The sequence below is a fragment of the Ceratotherium simum genome, chromosome 19, assembly GCF_057802395.1.
Source record: "Ceratotherium simum simum isolate JZ-2026a chromosome 19, ASM5780239v1, whole genome shotgun sequence".
In the NCBI taxonomy this organism is placed as follows: domain Eukaryota; kingdom Metazoa; phylum Chordata; class Mammalia; order Perissodactyla; family Rhinocerotidae; genus Ceratotherium; species Ceratotherium simum.
In genome coordinates this window covers 34,427,368-34,447,153 of record NC_141918.1, presented here as the reverse complement: position 1 = coordinate 34,447,153, position 19,786 = coordinate 34,427,368, and the positions used below count along the sequence as shown (strand labels likewise).

Below are 19,786 nucleotides of genomic sequence, written 5' to 3'. Positions count from 1 at the left end.
GGGATAAGAGATAATTCATAAGGTTCTTGTGAAGATCTAATAAAATTATATATGTGAAAGCATATATAATAAGCATTAAGGCACAAGAAACATAATGCTTATCATTTTCTGAGGAATTTAAAAATCAGTTGCAGAATTTTTAAAGCTTGTACATCACAATATAAAGGTAACTTTTCTGTGAATAGCCTGTGGTTGGGAATGGGAAAGATAAAAAACTTAGCTCATTGTCATCCTCTTCCTTTGGCCTCAACTACTCCCCAGCCCACCTTCCCATCTCTCCCTCAGTAGTCAGGAGGTGGCTGACCTTCTAAACTTCTGACTTCCTTTTCCATGGGTGAGTGGGACTTTTCCCAGGGGAATGTGAAGCACAGACTACCTCCATGCTCAAAAACTGATCCCAAATGGGAAGCCAATCAATGTCACCTCTATAGATCACAGCACAATAGCCATAGTGAGGAAGATTTAACAACCGGGTTTTGTAAAGCTGTGGGATTATCTGTGATTTTAAATTCCCATTCTAGGCCAGACCCCTTGCTAGGAATAATGGAAGATCTGGGTGTATATTACCTACAATTTCCGTGTTCTAAGGAAAAGATGCCTAAGGAAAGATGCCCGGATCTGGAAATAAAGCACAGCACCATAATGACAGTGATCAAGAGGTAATGAGGAACCTGCTCTCACAGTTTAGATGTCTGAATCACACTCTCAGAGATAACATTTATTGTCCAAGAAGGAAGACTCTGAGCATTATGGCATTGACCAAATCTTCTGCACAAACCCTCAAAACAGGCATTGTGTGAATACAACATGTCAGCGTACCATATTTCATGTGCTAATCTTTTCATGACTCTCTCATTCTATAGCATTTCAGTGATGGTGTAAAGAGAAGAAATATGACTAAACCAAAAAGGGAGATGACTAGGATTATCCAGAATAAAAAAGAAAGAGAAAGAGAGAAAGGAAGGAAGGAAAGAAAATGGAAATGGGATGGTTTCTACTTGAGGAGGTAAAACAGATTCAGCAAAATAAAGGACAATGTGTGGTGCTCAATCCATCTTGGCATATTTGAGAGAGACTATTTTATTAGAGTATTTTACTATTGACAGGCTTTCCATTAAAATGGAAATTTTGTACATTTTAACAGAAACCCTCCACCTATAAATCAACTTGGTTCCAGCTACATGCCATTCTTCTTCCCCAAGATGCCAATAAAATGCTGGGATTACAGCAAAAATAAAAGATCAGTAAGGCTCTATAAATCTCCATGGGCTATATGATTCATTCCTTATCAATCCAGCTAGTTAGAATTTTTTTGATCTTTTGTTTAAATTTATTCTTCCTCATATGTAACACGCATCTGATACATTTATCATGATGACATATTGCACAGTGTCCAACACAGTCTTTGTTCCCTTCCCCTTTCCTCATATCTTTCCTTTTCCTGTGGTATCTGCCCAAACTGTTGTGTATGTGGTGCCATAAAACAAAGTGGTACAAGTAAGAAGTGATTATGAAAATAAATAGAGGTGATTTTATTTTATTTGTTTATTTATTTTTTGGTGAGGAGGACTAGCCCTGAGCTAACATCCATGCCAATCCTCCCCTTTTTTCTTGAGGAAGACTGGCCCTGGGCTAACATCCGTGCCCATCCTCCTCCACTTTATATGGGACGCCGCCACAGCGTGGCATAGCAGGCGGTGCATCGGTGCGCGCCCAGGATCCGGACCGGCGAACTCGGGGCACCGCAGCGGAGTGCACGCACTTAACCGCTGCACCACTGGGCCGGCCTCAAAATAGAGGTGATTTTAAAAAGGGAAAATGTTACCAAAACCAAAGTGGGTTCGCCTCCTGGGGAGTTAAATGAGACTCTCCCCCAGAAGTAGTTGTCAAACAAAGTAAAGTATATTTGCAGCAAATAGGAGACCATGTGGAATCATTTCCAAAGCTATGGCTCTCCGAACAGAACAAAGAGAAGTAGGAACTTTTATCTCAGATGGGGAATGAATATTCAAAAGGGAGAGGGGGGTAGGCCCTTTCGCAGGCACAGGTGGAAAACATGCTTCCACATATACTGCAGGTTATGGTAATGAGGTCTAAGCTCCTCCTGGAGAGATCTTAGCATTAAAAATAAGGCAAAGGTCACAGGTGTAGCTCTTGTGGTGAGGCTTGGTTTGGTTCAGGGTGGTTGGTGATTGCGTCTCCTCAACATAACAAAAGGAAAAAAACAATTTGGAAAAACAGTTACATGCTTCCAAACCCACCCTTGAGTTCCTCATGACAGTTAGTCAGTGACAAAAATTTCTCAGGTAAGTTGATTTCAAAAAGGGTGACCTGAGTTTCTGATGACGTGTAAGTTGTTTCCCTGAAAGTATTTTCCTTCTGTTACCATCGTCTAGTTTGCATTTCTCTGCATTCTTTCTCTCTCTGCTCTCCTTTGCTTTCTGATGACTTTTTTTCTTTCTCTACTATTTTTTTTCTGTTTTTCTCTCGACATTCGAGACCACTGCTTTAAGGTTGTTTTCTCTCTTCTTTCCCATAGGACCTTTCATGAGAAGACTGTCTGTGGGTGAACCTCAGGATGCTTAGATGTAAGCAGATGAATACAGTCCCAGATTCTCACCACAGTGCACTTTGAAATCCACATTTCTTAAAGTGAATTATTCTGCAGATGGCATTTTCCCATAGGAACAATATAGTGTTTGGAGTTTTCATTCCTAACCAAGAGTCAGCCTCAAATGAATTAGAAACATGACCAACAATATGTCTTTAAAGTTGATACTGGCTCAAGACAAGGTTGACATAAGGGAAGACATATTGTAGACAAGAAGCCCTATTGTAACTTTGAATGACCTCTGACTAACTAATCCAGCTGGATCTGCACCCTCCAGGAGGTCTAACTGCTCTGTAGATTTTATGACCCCTGCTTGTGCATGTACCCCCCAGCTGCGATAAGATGATAACTTTGTCCTTTTGAGTTCCTTAGGAATGTGATGACCCCGGAACAGAGAGTCTACGCTGATAGCCATTGTGGGAGATCAAGATTTGGCCACCCTGAAATATATCTCTTTACCTTGATTGTTTTCTCTGAGGGACATTTGACCTCCCCCACTAACTGCCTAAAGAATTTGACATGGTGGCTCCTTCCTGGAACAGATCTTCTATCATGATGGCTATAAAGATAATGTAGGATAGAGGTTACAATAGGAAAGGCATCAAGCCTCTTTTATCAAAAACTCTGTCTCTCCCTGACCACATTATCTATAGATGACCCTGAAAAGAATTGTCCTCCTGCCCTCTGAAGTCCCAGGCCACTACCCATCCCCAACACGTTCCTCGCCTTTAGCTGCGATACTTAAGCAAGCAGGTTAGACAGAGGGAGGAGTTGCTCATTTCTGAGTTTCTCCCACGTATACATGTTATTAAACTTGGTATTATTTTCTCCTGCTAACCTGTCTTGTTAATTATTTGGCCAGCCATAAGAATCTTAAGGGAAAGGGCAGAGGGAGATTCTCCCTCTTCCCCCAACACCATCATAGATGAAAACTGAAAGATCTGGTGTGGCACTGCCAGTCTGTAACACCAAAGGGTCAACATTCCTAACCCCCTCCCCCATAATCCAATGGCCTCTATAACTGCTATAAGATTTTGTGCCCCCTTAAGATGGTTCTTTGAGACATTAGTCGGCCATCTTCCCCATTGCTAGCAAGCTATAATAAACTTCCCTTTCTTTTCCACCATCTTGCCTCTTGACATTTGGCTTTTGTCTGGTGGCCAGCAGATAATGCCCTTTGTGTGGTAACAAAGTGAAGATACAATAACTATAAACTATTAGAAAAGATAATGAAGTTCCACGTCCCAAGACATAGATTTTAAGCATAATTTATATTAGTGATTGTATTATGGATCCCCATTATACAGTGAGCCTCCAGACAAAGACAAGGGCCTGTATTTAATTTAATCTAAACCTAATGTACTAGATATAAAAGCATGTGATTAAGCATTTGATAATTACAAATATAGTATTTTTGAGCTGAGAGCAAACATAGGCTCCTCTAGGTCAACAATGTACTCATTGGTCTTTATTTTACTGATGAAGAAATGAATTCTATTTTCCATCATAATACAGGAAAGGGGTTAGTGGGATTTGTTTAAGTGTCTCAAGTCACTTAAACAACTAAGTCATGGGGGGTTTTTCAGACTATTCATGAAAATAATGGTTTCTTTTTACTATGTTGAGGAGTTAAAACTGCAATAACTGTTACTGAAGTCTCCTACAGCACCAAGATGTGTATTAGTCCCTGAAACAAAGCCATAGACAAGTCAGGCAAACTTGAATTTCCCAGATATTACAGCTAAGTGTAATTATTTGTTCTCAGTACTCTTACTGAAATTGTTACTTTTTACATCATACCTATCTGTAAATGTTCATATCCAAAGAAACAACCTGAGTTTTAGGACTCAAGAGTCAGGAGTTTGTTCTTTTATCTAACCCTAGAGAGGAAGGACCCGTGACACAGACTGAGTTAAGGGCTTTTCAATCTAAGTCACTTATTCAGTGAGACTTCTGAGTTAAGTATGCCTATGGATATAAAAACAGTCAACTAAAAATACTCTGGGAAATAAAACAAATTATAAATACATATAAATTTCCCAATTCTGAAAGCCACTCTTTTGTTCTCAAAATGAGCACTAATTGTCTTCAAACTGACTTATCTGTGTAAGCCTCTCCTCTGATCATCTATGGCACAACAAAGAGATTCACATACATATAATGTGTGTTGCTAGCTGTGTTTTGCTCTTTAAGTCTTAAAAACTATACAATTAACATTTCTTAAAACTATGCAATTAACATTTGAAATACTAATAAGAACTCTTTTGGGGCAGGTGATGGAGCAAGCTGTATTCTCCAAAGAATTTTAACTCAGTGAGCTTGTATGTAGATTAAAGGCAATATCCTATGGAGCAGCATCTGGTAAAACATGCTACAGGCAGGAGACAGTCAATAAATGTGGTTGGCTGATAGGCTGTGGAAGAGTGCTCCTGTGGAATATATGTCGTGTCTATTCTCCGAAGACTTCAAAGGTGTTTTCTGATCACGCAACACTTGTTCCTCTTATTTTTGCAAAAAGTTAGGAAGTAGATGGATTTTGCCTGTTTTCAGAAGACTCGGGGACCTGAGATCACTGTATTTCTCAGGTATGTTACTTGGTAGGAATACTGGTAGGTCAAATAGTAAAGCTAGGTCATTGGACAATTATAACAATAAATTTCATACTGAATTGAGTGCCTCCTTATAAATTACAAAACAAGTGGTGAGCTCTTCTTTACAATAGAATAAGAGTAGAATGGTAACTAACTAATATAGATGGAATGATGGCATTAGAAAATTCTCAATGGCCACTAAAACTAGAGGATGAAAATCTGAAGTATTTCCCCACATCACCAATATTGAGACAAACCAACATCATGTGTCTTCTGATATAATTCACTGAGAAGGACACAGCATTGTTTCAGTGGTATTCCTGCCTAAATACTGCACAACCAGAATCTAATCAGCAGGGAGCTAGACAAACCCAAACTGAGGGACATTCTACAGAATAACAGGCGTATACTTTTCAAAAATATCAAGGACAAGAAACACAGAGAAAGGATATAAAACTGTTCTAGACTAAAGAAGACTAAAAAACGGAAAGATTAAATGAAATGCATTTAATTTGGATTAGATTCTAGACTAGGGGAAAAAAAGCTAGAAAACAGATTATGGGACATGAAATTTGAATATGCACTGTGAATTAGAGCATTTTACAAATGCTAAATTTCACGATTTTGATAAATATACTAAGTATACTGTGGTTATGAAAGAGACTTTACTTGTTCTTAGGAAATAACCACTGAATTTTTAGAGGTAAAGGGGCATGATGTCTCCCATTTATTCTCAAACAGTTTGTTAAAAATACATATACATAGGGGCAAGCCTGGTGGTGTAACAGTTAAGTGCACGTGCTCTCCTGTGGCAGCCCAGGGTTCAGATCCTGGGCATGCACCGACACAACACTTGTCAAGCCATGCTGTGGAAGCACCCTATATAAAGTAGAAGAAGATGGGCATGGATGTTAGCCCAGGGCCAGTCTTCCTCAGCAAAAACGAGGATTGGTGACAAATGTTAGCTCAGGGCTAATCTTCCTCACCGAAGGAAAAAAAAAAAATACAAAATAAATAGATATAGTAAGAGTTTAATAAAACAAATGAGGAAAAATAAACAATTACTATTCTGGGTAAAAGGTGTGTGTGTGTATGTATATATCTGTGTGTGTGTGTGTATATATATATATATTCTTTCATTTCCTCTGAAAATTTGAAGTTGCATACAAATTAAAAAGTGAATAAAAAAACAAATGCCAAGATCAGCACCCCAAATTACCAACAATCCTGGTTTGGCAGCCCTTGAATTACCAACCATTCATTTTTTCCAGGCCTAAGGGGTTGCCTTGGGTGAGAACTTTCATTGCTGTAACCAGGAAAGTCCCAGGCAAACCAGGGGAAATTGGTCATCCTATCCCCCACGTACAGAGTGGGAATTTACACTGGACATGGAAGAGAGGAGTTTCCTTGCTGTTTTAAATGAGTTATTTATGCATTTATAGAAGCATAAAATCAGCATAAGAGAATAGTACTATTAGGATGAGAGAAGAAGTTATGAATTGTGCCATCAGAGTGTTTGGCTTGCTGGGGTAGTAAATTGTTAGAGGAAATCATGGAAATAGATATTTACTGCTGTGGGGGATCAGAATTGGCCACCTCAAAATATGTCTTGTTACCTTGATTATTTTCTGAAGGACATTTGACCTTCCCCCAAGCTGCCTAAAAGCTATAGACTGGGAGGGTCCTTGCTAAGCCCATTCTTATCAAAGTTCTGTTTAAGGGAAATCTCCATTTGTAAGGTATCTCCCTCTCTGTACCAGGAAGAAGGGGGGATGACCTTATCTCTAGGAACTCTTATCAGTGCGGAAGGTGAGGTCTTAAATCTGCATACTCTTGATTACTGTGCTTTCTGGTAATCTCCCATAGCTGACTTCCCCACCCCCATCATGCTCCTTTGTCTACCTGAATATGCTATTTAAGGTGAAAACCTCTGCCATTTGTCGAGAAACTCAGTTTCCCTGGTTTCTCCCATGTATACATCTTCTAAAGCTTTGTTTGATTTTCTCCTGCTATTCAGTCTCATGTCAATTTGATTTTTAGCCCAGCCCGAAAGGACCCAGTGTGTAGAGGATAGTCTTCCTCCCCTTCACTACACACCTTCTTTGTAAAGAATGACATTTAGTCTATAAAAGTGTAAGTTCAATCATCAAAAAAATACCATCAATATGCAAAATTCTTTACTTGCATATAAAGAGATTGCCACCTTATATAGCAGATTAAAGGAAATTGATTTCCCTCATGCCACTGTTTGGTGTCTAATGAAGGACTTCAATTTATTTCAACTGAGATTACTTCTTAGCATCCCATCCAAAGCACATTACCAGAGCTGGCATACACGATACACTGGTTCTAAAGGGAAAACACATGAATAGTGCAATTGTATTTTCAAAACACTTTACACAGCTTTGAAGCTTGGAAAGTCACTTCAGTTTTTGCCAACAAATAATGCCAATTTTCCTTTGATCTTAAAAAAATTGCAAATTTAGAGCGAGGTTCTCAGAGATTATTATGTATTTCAATCGAGGAAAATTTTGGAAAATATAGGCCAAAATCTCATCATATTAAAATTCAGCATAAACCCTCTTATAAATATGTGTTAAGCTAAATGTAAAGGGGAAATGCCAAAGGATTTTTCTACAAGCATGTCTCAACTAACTTCTCTGAAATCTCTTTCAAAGGGAGTTAGTAGAGAAGCTGCCCAGTATCACAAGTATCTCCATACAAATAGTTTCTCCCTGCAGGCCCACAACTATACTTCTCAGATTTTGGAACAAAACTTAAGGAAGAGCATCCTTTATTTCTCAAACTGTAGTTTTGCTTTTGGAGATGCAACATTGACTAGAGAAAGTAATTTGGATTAGGAATCCTAAGATTTTTTCCGAATCTTAGTTTCACTAATTATCGGTGATCTTAAGTTGGAGCAGGTCCTGTGAGCCTCTGAGCCTGTTTACATACCTGAAAATCAGAATCCAGTAGTACTTGACCTACCGACCCCACAAAGGACGTTTTAAGCCTCCACTAGAACAATGTATAAGAAAATAATTTGGTTATGGTCCTTTTGGATAATTCACATATCACCCAAATACTGTCCTGATAGTGTTTTATAGCAATTTCCACTCCTTATAGTGTTTTCACTTAATTTGTCCTAGCTGCAGGATAACTATATCTAAGAACAAAGACTAGATTGTGTGAGCAATTCATGTATGTAGCTAGAAGGGGCAAACTGTGATTCTTTCTCCTGAGCAAGGAGTTGAGCAAATATTCCACAATAAGGGATGAACTGGAGACCTTCAACAATAAGTTCCTGCCTGTATTAAATTTTTCATCAAGGCAGCTCTGGCTCTACTAACAGGAGCTCCAGGGTGGCTGCTTTTGCAGGATCAACTCCTAGCAAAGACCTTCTACATAATTCCCATTGTTTGCTCCCCAAAGGTTCAAACACCTGCCCGAAAGAGTGACTCTGGTCAGCTCTCTGAAGGAGCTCCATGTTTCTTGGCAATTCTTTGTTCAGTGTCACTGCCTTAGTACCAACTATCCAATAAATGTTTATTAAGTTCCTGCAATTTGCCAACACTGTGTTTCATGCTAGCGATAAAAATGTGAAAAAAAATATGGCTGTCCCTGAGAAACTTATAGGCAAGTGTTGGCCACAGATCTCCAGAGACAGATCTAGCTGACATTCAGGTGACTGCCAACTCCTGAGGAATGCCAGCTAAGACCAGAACTATAAGATTAGAAGAACTCCCCAGCTGAGATCAGCATGGGGACCCCAAAAATTCTGAGCTAAATAAATGGATATTGTTTTAATTTATTAAGTTTTGGGGTAGTTAGTTAAATGGCAAAAGCTGGTTTATAAAATAAAGTGAAATAAATATTGTTTGTAAGAAACTATGCTAATTATATTGCTGATGGTGATAGAAATGGCCATTATTATGAAGCAAATGCTAGGTGTCATAAATGCTACATTTAGCCAGAGATGTTTAGGTTATACAGCTATGCATTTTTAGCTCTTGTCTCAGTCAGCTTGGGCTGTCATAACAAAATACCATAGACTGGGTGGCTTAAACAACAGAAATTTATTTTCTCACAGTTTTGGAGACTGGGAAGTCTAAGATCAAGGTGCTGGCTGACTAGGTTCTTGGTGAGAGCTCTCTTCCTAGCTTGCTGAGGGTCGGTTGCCTTTTCACTGTGTCCTCACATGACAGAGCAAGCTCTAGTGTCTCTTCTTAGAGCACCAGCCCGAACGGATCAGGGTCTCACTCTAATGATCACATTTAATCTTTATCACTTCCTCACAGGCCCTGTCTCCAAATATAGTCACATTGGGGTTTAGGGCTTCAACATACAAATTTTGGGGGGACAAAAATATTCAGTCCATAACAGCTCAAAAAACACTATTATCATTGAAATTCCTATAGTAAAATTCACTTTGTGATTGCAAGATTGAAGCTGTCTAGTCTGTAACTCCCTTTTCCCTGTTAAAGAATTGTTTTTGATAATACACAGTGTCTTAGGAATGCAATTTTTGCAGTATTAAGCTAAACATATTATAGAAATAATTCTCTGTAGAATTTTTGCCATAAAACTCAATATTTTATGAAGAAAAATTATTACATTTATTACTACATTTGAAGAAATAACTTGAAGTTTAGTAGCTTTTGGAAGTGAAGGTAGTCTTTAAACCAAGTAAGTCATATTTAATGTTTTACTCCTTAGAAAAACAATTCTCAAAGGTGCACAAACATCTCATTTGGGAGTTTTATTATTTCTCTTTCTTCTCATATATTTTTATTTTTACATTTTAGAAGTAAAATGTCAACTTGTGGTATTATTTGAACAAAAAAATAGAAAGACTTATATTTAGTCTTATAAATATATATATTTATTTACATATTAGTATATTATATATATAGTATATTTATATATTTATATTACAATATTTATATATTTATTTATATATTATTTATATATTGTCTTATAAATAAATATATTTATTTATATATGATAAGTTTATTTACCACAATGCATATAAAAAGGCATTTTTGCAAATTTTGTATTTCTTATGGCACAATGCTAAGAAAATATTGTTGCTATACTATTTTGCATCTGAAGTGCTTTTTCATTTTCTTAAGGAAAGAATGCTAGTGTGTGCAATATAGTGGCTACATTTTAAAACATAAAAGAATGGCATATTCAATTGAATGAATATTATTGGTGGTCTACTATTTTATTTTTTCATTTTTTTATACTCCAACCTGAAGTCAACAGATGTAGATTATTCCTTCCCCTGACATCGTGAAGATAATTTACTGTGTTGATACTTTTCCCTTTCACATTTAGGTCTTTAATCAACCCAGACTTTATTTTATATATGATGTAAAGTAGGATTTTGATTTGTTGCTCATATGGATACATGTGGTCTGAATAGTATGTATGGGAGAGATTGTTCATCCTTCACTTATCTTCCATTCCATCTCTCATATCTATGTCTGTATATGTGTGCATCTGTTTCTGGCCTCTCCGTTTTATTCCATTAGCCTGTTATCTCTGTACCTATACCACACTATCTTAATTATTACAGCTTTGTAATAAGTCTTAATATCCAGTAGATCAAGTCTTTGCACCTAATTCTTCTATTGCAACACTGTCTTTAGTTATATGCACCCTCTTGAATTTACATATAAATTTTAGAATCAGCCTGTTAATTTCTATGGAAAGAACATGCTGTGATTTTGACTAGGATTGCATTAAATCTATGAACCATTTGGGGGTAAAATCAATTAATATAATTTATCTTCTCATTTGTTTAGGTATTGTTTAATGTTTTGCAATTAATTTTTTAAATTTCCTCATAGAGTTCCTGAATAAATTCTGTTAGATAAGTTTTTATGTAGTTGGTATGCTTGATGCTATTATAAATGGTATCTTTAAGTTTTTGTTTGTGTTCTTAGTATTTATTACTGTTATATAAGATATAATTTTTTTACTGTGTGGATTTTTATTTAGCAATTTTGCCTTCTTCTTTTATTAATTTGAATAATTTATTTGTAGGTAGTTTTGGTTATTCCTTGTACACAATTACATGATTTGCAAATGAAGTTTTATGCCTTTGTTCTTTCTTTTTTTTTTTTTTTTTGTGAGGAAGATCAGCCCTGTGCTAACATCTGCCAATCCTCCTCTTTTTTTGCTGAGGAAGACTGGCCCTGGGCTAACATCCGTGCCCATCTTCCTCCACTTTATATGGGATGCCGCCACAGCATGGCTTGCCAAGTGGTGCATCGGTGCGCGCCCGGGATCCTAACTGGTGAACTCTGGGCCACCGCAGTGGAGCACGTGCACTTAACCACTTGAGCCACTGGGCCGGCCCCGCCTTTGTTCTTTCTGGTCCTTATGCACTTCTTTTGGTTTTTTTTTGTGAGGAAGATCAGCCCTGAACTAACACCCATGCCAATCCTCCTCTTTTTGCTGAGGAAGACTGGCCCTGAGCTAACATCTATTTCCAACCCTCCTCGTTTTTTTCCCTCTTTCTCCTCAAAGTGCCAGTAGATAGTTGTATGTCATAGTTGCACATCCTTCTAGTTGCTGTATGTGGGACACTGCCTCAGCATGGCCGGAGAAGCAGTGCGTTGGTGTGCGCCAGGGATCCGAACCCGGGCCGCCAGCAGTGGAGCGTGCACACTTAACCGTTAAGCCACAGGGCTGGGCCTATGCACTTCTTTTTATTGTCATACTGCACTGACTAGAAACACCAGTAAAATATTGAATAAAAGAAGTAACACTTAGAATCTTGGTCTTCTACCCAAATTTAGAAGTAGAGCCTTCAGTGTGTTCTCACTGTGTAAAAAGTTTACTGTTGATTTTGAGTCAGATTAAGGAAGTTCCCTTCTCTTTCTAATTTGCCAAAAACATCAACATCAATGGATATTGTATTTTATCCACTGCTTTTTCTGCAACTGTTGAGGTAATTTTATGATCTCCTTTAATCTTGTAATATGGCAAATTATATTAATTTGCTTTTTAACATTAATACAAACTTATCTTCCTGAAATAAGCCCAACTTTGTAATGGTGGATTATATCATTATGCTTTATACATATGTTCTAAATTCTGTTTGCTAGCATATTATTAGGATTTTTGCATCTATGTTTTATAAATAAAATTTGCCCATGTTTTCCTTTCCTTACTATCTTTGTTGCATTTTGGTATTAAAATGACACTAGCCTCATAAATAAATTTTTAGTGCCCTGGAAGAGTATTATTAAGACTGAAATGATTTGTTCCTTGGACACTAGTTTGATCTTGTTGGTAGAGAATCTGTGCTTGGAATTTTCTTAGTGGGGATATCTTTCACTACTGATTCAATTTTTTAGTAATTGTAGAGCAATTCAGATCTTCTAATTCTTCTTTAGGTAAATTTGCTAATGTATATATTTTCTAGGAATTTGTCAATTTAGTTAATATTTTTAAATTTATAGCATAAAGTTTTCATAGAACTGTCATGAATGTTAAAAATCCCAGAAATATTCAAATTAGTTATAAAAACATATCCACATAATAATCTGCACATGAATATTCATAGCAGCTTTATTCATAATTGCCAAAACTTGGAAGTAGATAAAAAATTCTTCAATAGGTGAATGGATAAACCAAACTGTGGTACATCCATACAATAGAATATTATTCAGCAATAAAAATAAATGAGCTATCAACCCACAAGAAGACATAGAGGAACCTTAAATGCATATTTTTAAGTGAAGAAATTCAACCTGAAAGGCTACATACTGTATGATTCCAACTATACGACATTCCAGAAAAGGTGAAACTATGGAAACAATAAAAATATCAGTGGTTGCCAGGGGTTTGGGGGGAGGAAGGGAGAGATGAACAGGAACACAGGGGATTTTTAGGGCAATAAAACTATTCTGTATGATACTGTAATGTGGATACATGTCGTTATACATTTGCTAAAACCCAGGGAATATAGAACACAAAGAGTGAACCCTAATATAAACTATAAACTTTAGTTAATTATAATATATCCATATGAGCTCATCAATTGTAACAACTGTTCACACTAATGCAAGATGTCAATAAGGGAAACTATGTTCAGGGGAGAGAAAGGGTATACGGGAATTCTCTGTATTTTCTGCTCCATTTTCTATAAACCTAAAACTGCTCAAAAAAATAGTCTATTAATGTAAAAAATTAAATAAATAAGCATTGTATTAATTTACTCTGTGTCATTTGATATTTCCTACTCATTGTATTAATTTACTCCGTGTCATTTGATATTTCCTAGTTGCTTTTTTTATTGCATCAACCTTTCAGCATCTTTGTCCATTATTATATTACATTTTTATAATGATGGAATCCAAAGCTGTCTAAGTCCTGGACCTAGTTTCTTCTTTTACAAACTCTTTATGTATCATTAAAACACTACATTTTTTCCTAAAGGACTCATTTTTATGGCTATATTACTTTGACAGACAGTTTTGAGAAATGCCCTCATTAATGTAGATTTCCTTCCTGAATAACCATTTTTTAAAAATTAGAGTTTCATTATTGTTGGCAAGTCGTGATATTTTTCAAGGTCAATAACATTTGCTAAGCACCAGCCGCACCAATTCAGATAGATAATTCTTAGCTTACCCCAGTGCACATTTGCCTGAAATGGCCAATTCAAAAAATTTATTTATTTATGTTAACGTAGTGGTCACATAAATCTATCAGAGCAGATACTCCACAACTTTAGATAAATTCCAAAACCCTGACTTATTGATGATATTTTCCCAACAATCATGGGAAATAGAAAAGAACCAATTCAGGCAATTAAACAAAGACATACATCTCAGGACACACTGACTGTTCCATGCTATCTTTCCTATTGAATGTAACCCATCTGCACAAAGATGAAAGTTTATGTATGTGGCTGGCCCTGTGATTGCCTAAGAGAAACTGATTGTATTTTATTTGAGATGTTAGGTTAATATGATTTTCCTAAACTTCAGAATTCAACCCACCTTTTTTGCTTTGGGCAGCTAATTCTCCCTTGAATTACAGATGATCTACAAAGTCAAAGGAAGTCAAGTTTGATTCTTTTGCATTGACTTAAGCAGCAAGTTGGAAATATCAGGCTTATTTTTTAAGATTCCCTACGATTACGCAGAAAATTTATTTGCTGTTATTAGTTATACTTTTTTTTAAATATTTGATTAGTATTTTTTCATTTGTTTATTTGATTTGTGGGAACTATATGGGTGAAGGGCAGAGGAAAAATAAACTATCTTAATACATAAAGTTTGAGGTTTAGAATTCCAAGCTCTTTTGTTTAGGATAAACTTGAAACTAATTGAAGTATTCCTACTTCTAACTCCTAAATATCAGGAGCTATGATACTAACGGTAAAAAAGGAAGAAAGTGAAGTCTTTTCTCCCTTCCCTGGGGATGTGGCTATGTCATGGACTTCACTGAATTTTTTCACCTATAGGTCTTGGTCACAGAATTTCTACTATATAGGTATTTGCTAGTAAAATGAGTTATCAAAGTCTGGAGCAGGTATTTTTTAACTTCCCTAAATAAAAAAAGAAATGAATCATAGTTCAGTATTTACCTTTTTAAAATATCCTCTGGAATTCAAAATGCACTAAAAACCAAATTTTTACACCACGTCGGTTGCTTAGAAAACAGCTGTGAAATTACCGTGATTGAATCAGTCAGGTCTGATCAGGAGGAGAACCCAGACCAAATACTTTAATAGAAGCCATTGATCTAGGCCACCAGTTACAAAGGATTAGGAAGAGCTGAAAGACTGTCAGGAGATAGTGAGCACACGCAGAGTTTCCCATCAATATCCCGAGATTAGCGTCGGCCAAAAGTTATCTAGAGCTGGAGAGACAAAGGAGATGACGCTACCAATGATCTGAGAATACAGAGCATCCAGACAGATGCTGGAACCACAGTGGAGCGACCAATCACTGAAGCAGGGTCCAACTGGGAACTGGGATCATGGCAGGGGTCTGCTAGAGAGAGTGGAATTATAGAGACTCAGTCTACGCTAGAAATGCAGCCCAAAGCCAAGAGAGAAGACAAAGAAGTGACCTGGCTTCCCTTCCCTAGTCCTCCAGTTCTGTCTTCTATTAGCCATGTCTCTCCAGAAAACAACTGGCAAAGGGGATGTGGAAAATCAAGTTTGCAGGCATCAGGACCCTGAGACATTGAAAAGAAGCATAGCAAATGGATTTTTTTCAGACCGAAGAAGCCATGCTTTGAGGGAATTTGGCAGAATATCCAGAAGCTTAGACTAGAAGAGAGAAGTAAGAAATGTAGGGTTGGAAAGTTCTGGAATGACTTTAACATTCCAGACAGGAATGTATAACTTAAACAGGAATATTCACATCATTAGTGTTTATATTAAGTTTTATGGCAAAGAACAAAAGTCTCAGGAATGTTTTAAAAATTTCTACGAGTTCTTGAATCAGCAAGAAATCTTGCTTATGAAATTGTTGGCAAATATCTTATAATAGCAACCACTTATTGAATGCTTATTATGTGCGATGCATGCATTTTCTTATTTAATTCTCACAAGAACTCTATGAAGTAGATACTGTTATTTGCATTTTGCAGATGAAGGGACAAAGACTAAAAGAGGCTCAACAATTGTCTGAGGTGACAGTGGTGGTTAAGTGGGAGAGTCCCTATTCAAAGCCAGCTTTTCTGATCTCCAAGCTCTGTCATTGATCACCATGTAATTCCGCCCCAATCAGTGCTGGCCAAATGAGGCTTCATTATGTGTTATTCATAATCACCTTTCTGGAGCAGATGGTTCTCTCCCACTTCCACAAGGCTGGCTCACAATAATAATGGTTAAAATTAAATAGATGATTTATATCCAACCCACACACAGAAGATGAAATCCTTCCTGCTTATATGACCAATAATTTTTTAAAGGCTATATCTATATTTTTAATCATCTCTTTAATCACCTGTAACTACTCTGTTCTTCTGTAAGGTGGCTAACTTTGACGGAAACAGCGTAGGAAGTGTTCGTCCACAGGCAGAGACAGCAAGTCTTCCCCTCACCCAAAGCAGCCTCACAAACCTCCCCAGCCTCCAGGACCTTGCTGATTTTGCCTTGCCAACCCTAAAGTGGAAAAGCGTGTGGTGGTCAATATTGGCACACACTGCTACCTTGCCCTGGCCAAAGGAGGCTTACCTGGTGACCACGTCCTCATCCTGCCCATGGGACACTACCAGTCATTGGTGGAGCTTTTAGCAGAGGTGGTGGAAACAATGTGTTCTATTCTAGAGAGATTATAAGAGCCATCACCTTCAGCTACAGGTCATTCCGCTACACAACTGATGACATTAAAGACGCCTTCATTACCCAGGCATGGGAACAAGAGATAGTGCTGTTGGGAATCCCAGAGCATTCTGCCATCAAGCGGATTGCACAGCCAGGAGCAGCATATTTTTGTGTTGAACTCGACACAGGAGAGAAGCTTCTCCACAGAATTTTCCTTTGCAGGTTGGAAGGGAAGTCCCGGCCAGTGAAGCCATCCTTAATATTCCCGACAGGAGCAGTGTCAGATCAGCAAGGAAGAGGAGGCGATCCTGGCCCACTGTTTCTGGAAAGACTTTGAGCCCTTTGACTTCACTCTGGACAACTAAGCAAAAAGAAAGGCACCTTATGAACTTCACAAGAAGTAGTAGCAGCCTGTTCTTAAAGAAACTTAAAGTTTCCCATGGGGACTGTTTCCCTGCCTCTTTTTCATGCCTTCTCATTGGAACCTACCTGCAGCAAGAGGCCTAAGATTGTTCTTCTGGAAGAAGTCACATTCTAGGATGATGATTCTATATTAAAAGCTTGTCTGTCATCCAGCTCCAAGTACAGCTTGTGTTTATCAATATTTTAAAAAACATTTCAACCATCAAATAAAATTCAAATGCTTTAAAAAAAAAATGTGTGATGGGTAGGGGCATCATGAATGCTGATATTTTTACTTGAGACTAAATTAGACAGATACCTGGTTGGATATTTAAGCCTAAAGGGCTTCAATAATTGATTAGTTAATATTTATTTATTTATTAACTTCTGATACACTATATAGGGTGTGTGTAGGATGTGTGTGTGTGTGTGTGTGTGTGTGTGTGTGTGTAGTAGGGAAGAGTGTAGCATGCTATGCCAGAACTCTTTCTCAAGTCAATGCATAAGTCAATAGCATTCTAGAATCTCATTTTTAATGGGTATCAGTACTCAGAAAAATAAAATATATGCTATATAGTAATGAAATTTAACCTTTATATATTCCTATATAATGTTACCCAGGTTACACTGGACATGTTTCTCGAAGAAATAAAAAACAATAAAGAGAGGAGTATCATTCTTCAGCTGCATCCACTTGGGCATCAGGAAAATGAATTTTCTATCTATAGAGCCAGCATAGCATTGGGTAAAAAGCATTTGTCAGGGATTCAGGTGTCCCATCTGTGCTCCTCCTTTACTCTGTAACCTTGGACATGTCACTTAGCCACTCTGGTTCATAGTCATTTCTCCATAGTATGAGGCAATTACTTCCTGCTTTTCCTACCTCACATGTATTTGAGTAAAATGTGATGGTTGATGTTAATGTACTTTGCAAACCACAAAATGCTATAAAAATTCAAGTTATAAAAATTCTTCTGAGTTTTTGTAGGCTGGTCTAGACATACACACACCTACACTATAAATGCTTTCAGACACACACACACACACATAGAGGCCTGAGAGCTAAGTGCCATGTCATGTACATGGTGCACACCTTTATATGTTAGGATGCCTGGATTATGAGAGGCGTCGGAGGAGAGGGAAAGGAAGATCCATAGGTCTGATAGAATGGAGCCATTGCCGTGACCTCTATCTTACTGGTAAGCAATGTCAGTATGTTAAGCAAACAGCAGAGGAAGGAGAATGGTGTGCCGTTCACTGCTAGGAAGGGTACACGCTGCAGAAAATCAAGTCAAATTGTCAAATTATATCGTGGTCTCCTAAAGGATTTTCTTAGTGAAATTGGGAAAAAACACATAACCACCTCGTCTCAATTTAGAAGAATACGAGATGGTACCTTCTCAGATAAACTATGAAAGGAACTTTCTCATGATTGACATCTAGAAAAATAATAAGAAATATCAAAATTATCGTAAAGAGCAGAACTGCATTCACTATTATTTTAAGTAATATTTCTCAATACAAAATAATTCTATTACTGGAAATTGGAGAAATGTGAAATTTTCGATTTGGAGGATTGAATTCTAGCTAATTTACTTTCTTTTTTTATCCAACACAAAAGCTTAAAATGCCATATCCTGTGGTTGAATTATTGGACTATCTGTTCAGTAGCTGTTGCCAAACAACTTTATCATTTTTAATGTTGCTTATTTCCTAGGTTTTTTTCTTTTCAGACATGCCAGACGTCAGCCTATCTGATTATGTTTATTTCAAGAACTACTTTAAGGAAAATTCCAGTCTTACTCATTTCTATGTTGGTCTTAATTTTCTTCTTGACGTCCTAAAGTTTGTTAGTTATTCTGTTTCCTAAATTCTGAAATAAAATATGTCATACACCAAGTAAGGGGCATAGTACTGGAAGAAAACTGTATGTGAATATAGTTAAAATTTTGGATTTCAGAACATCTTTTATACATAATAGAGAAATATAGTTAAGTAGATTTGGCTACATGAAAATAATAGCTACTGATTTGGAAGTGCTGATTATCAGATTTTATTCTGGTATATTTCCTAAAGCAGCAGAGATTTGCATTTGTCTTTTGTAATCAACCCTAATTTATATTACAAATAAAAACTGGCAAGCTTCCATGCAGAATAATATGATTTATTTAGTATTGATACCAGTTTTCTCGTTAGTGGGGCTAGGAGGATATAAGGGCTGGCAGTAGGGCTGGGCGAACAATAAGAACATCCTTTAGTTTGAGATGACAGGACATCTGGGATGAAGCACAGGTGAGCCGTTCTTGGTTCTAAATACAGCTCTGTCCTCTATTTAATTAGCAGAAGAAAATGTTCACAGATCACCCAATAATTTGTCAATTTTTATTTTAGGTATCATTGTGAGTTTTCATCTTTCTATTTCTTCATAGACATTTCCATTGCCAGAATGATGACTAAAGTACAGATTCAAACACAAATTACAGAAGAGAGAGTAAAATATTCGTGGAGAATGCAAAATTCCAGTTATTGAGATATGGAGGTAATTATTTAACTTTAAGATAAAATTGGAAATTTAAGTCTGAGTACCAGTTATCTATTGTGGCATTTCAAAGGAATAAAACTGAGGCTTAAAACAACATATATTTGTTCACATTTCTGCAATTTGGGCTGCACTCCACTGGATAGTCTTTCCACTAATCTCTTCTGTGGTCACTCACGGCTGCTGGCATTGAGATCTCCTCTGGGAATGGAGGGTCCAAAAGGGTTTTACTCATGTGTCTGGTGGTTATCCAGCCCACCTCAATTATCCTATACAGCAGGATATCCAAAATGTCCTATAGCGTGAAAGCAGATATCTTAAGGCCTCTTGAGGCCCAGGCA

The 19,786-nt window shown here is 37.2% G+C and overlaps 1 pseudogene; it reads left to right on the top strand.

The window, feature by feature from the left end:
• Window positions 1-608: 608 nt before the first annotated feature.
• LOC147914527 (CWF19-like protein 1 pseudogene) lies at window positions 609-16,869 on the top strand (annotated as a pseudogene).
• The last annotated feature ends 2,917 nt before the right edge of the window (window positions 16,870-19,786 follow it).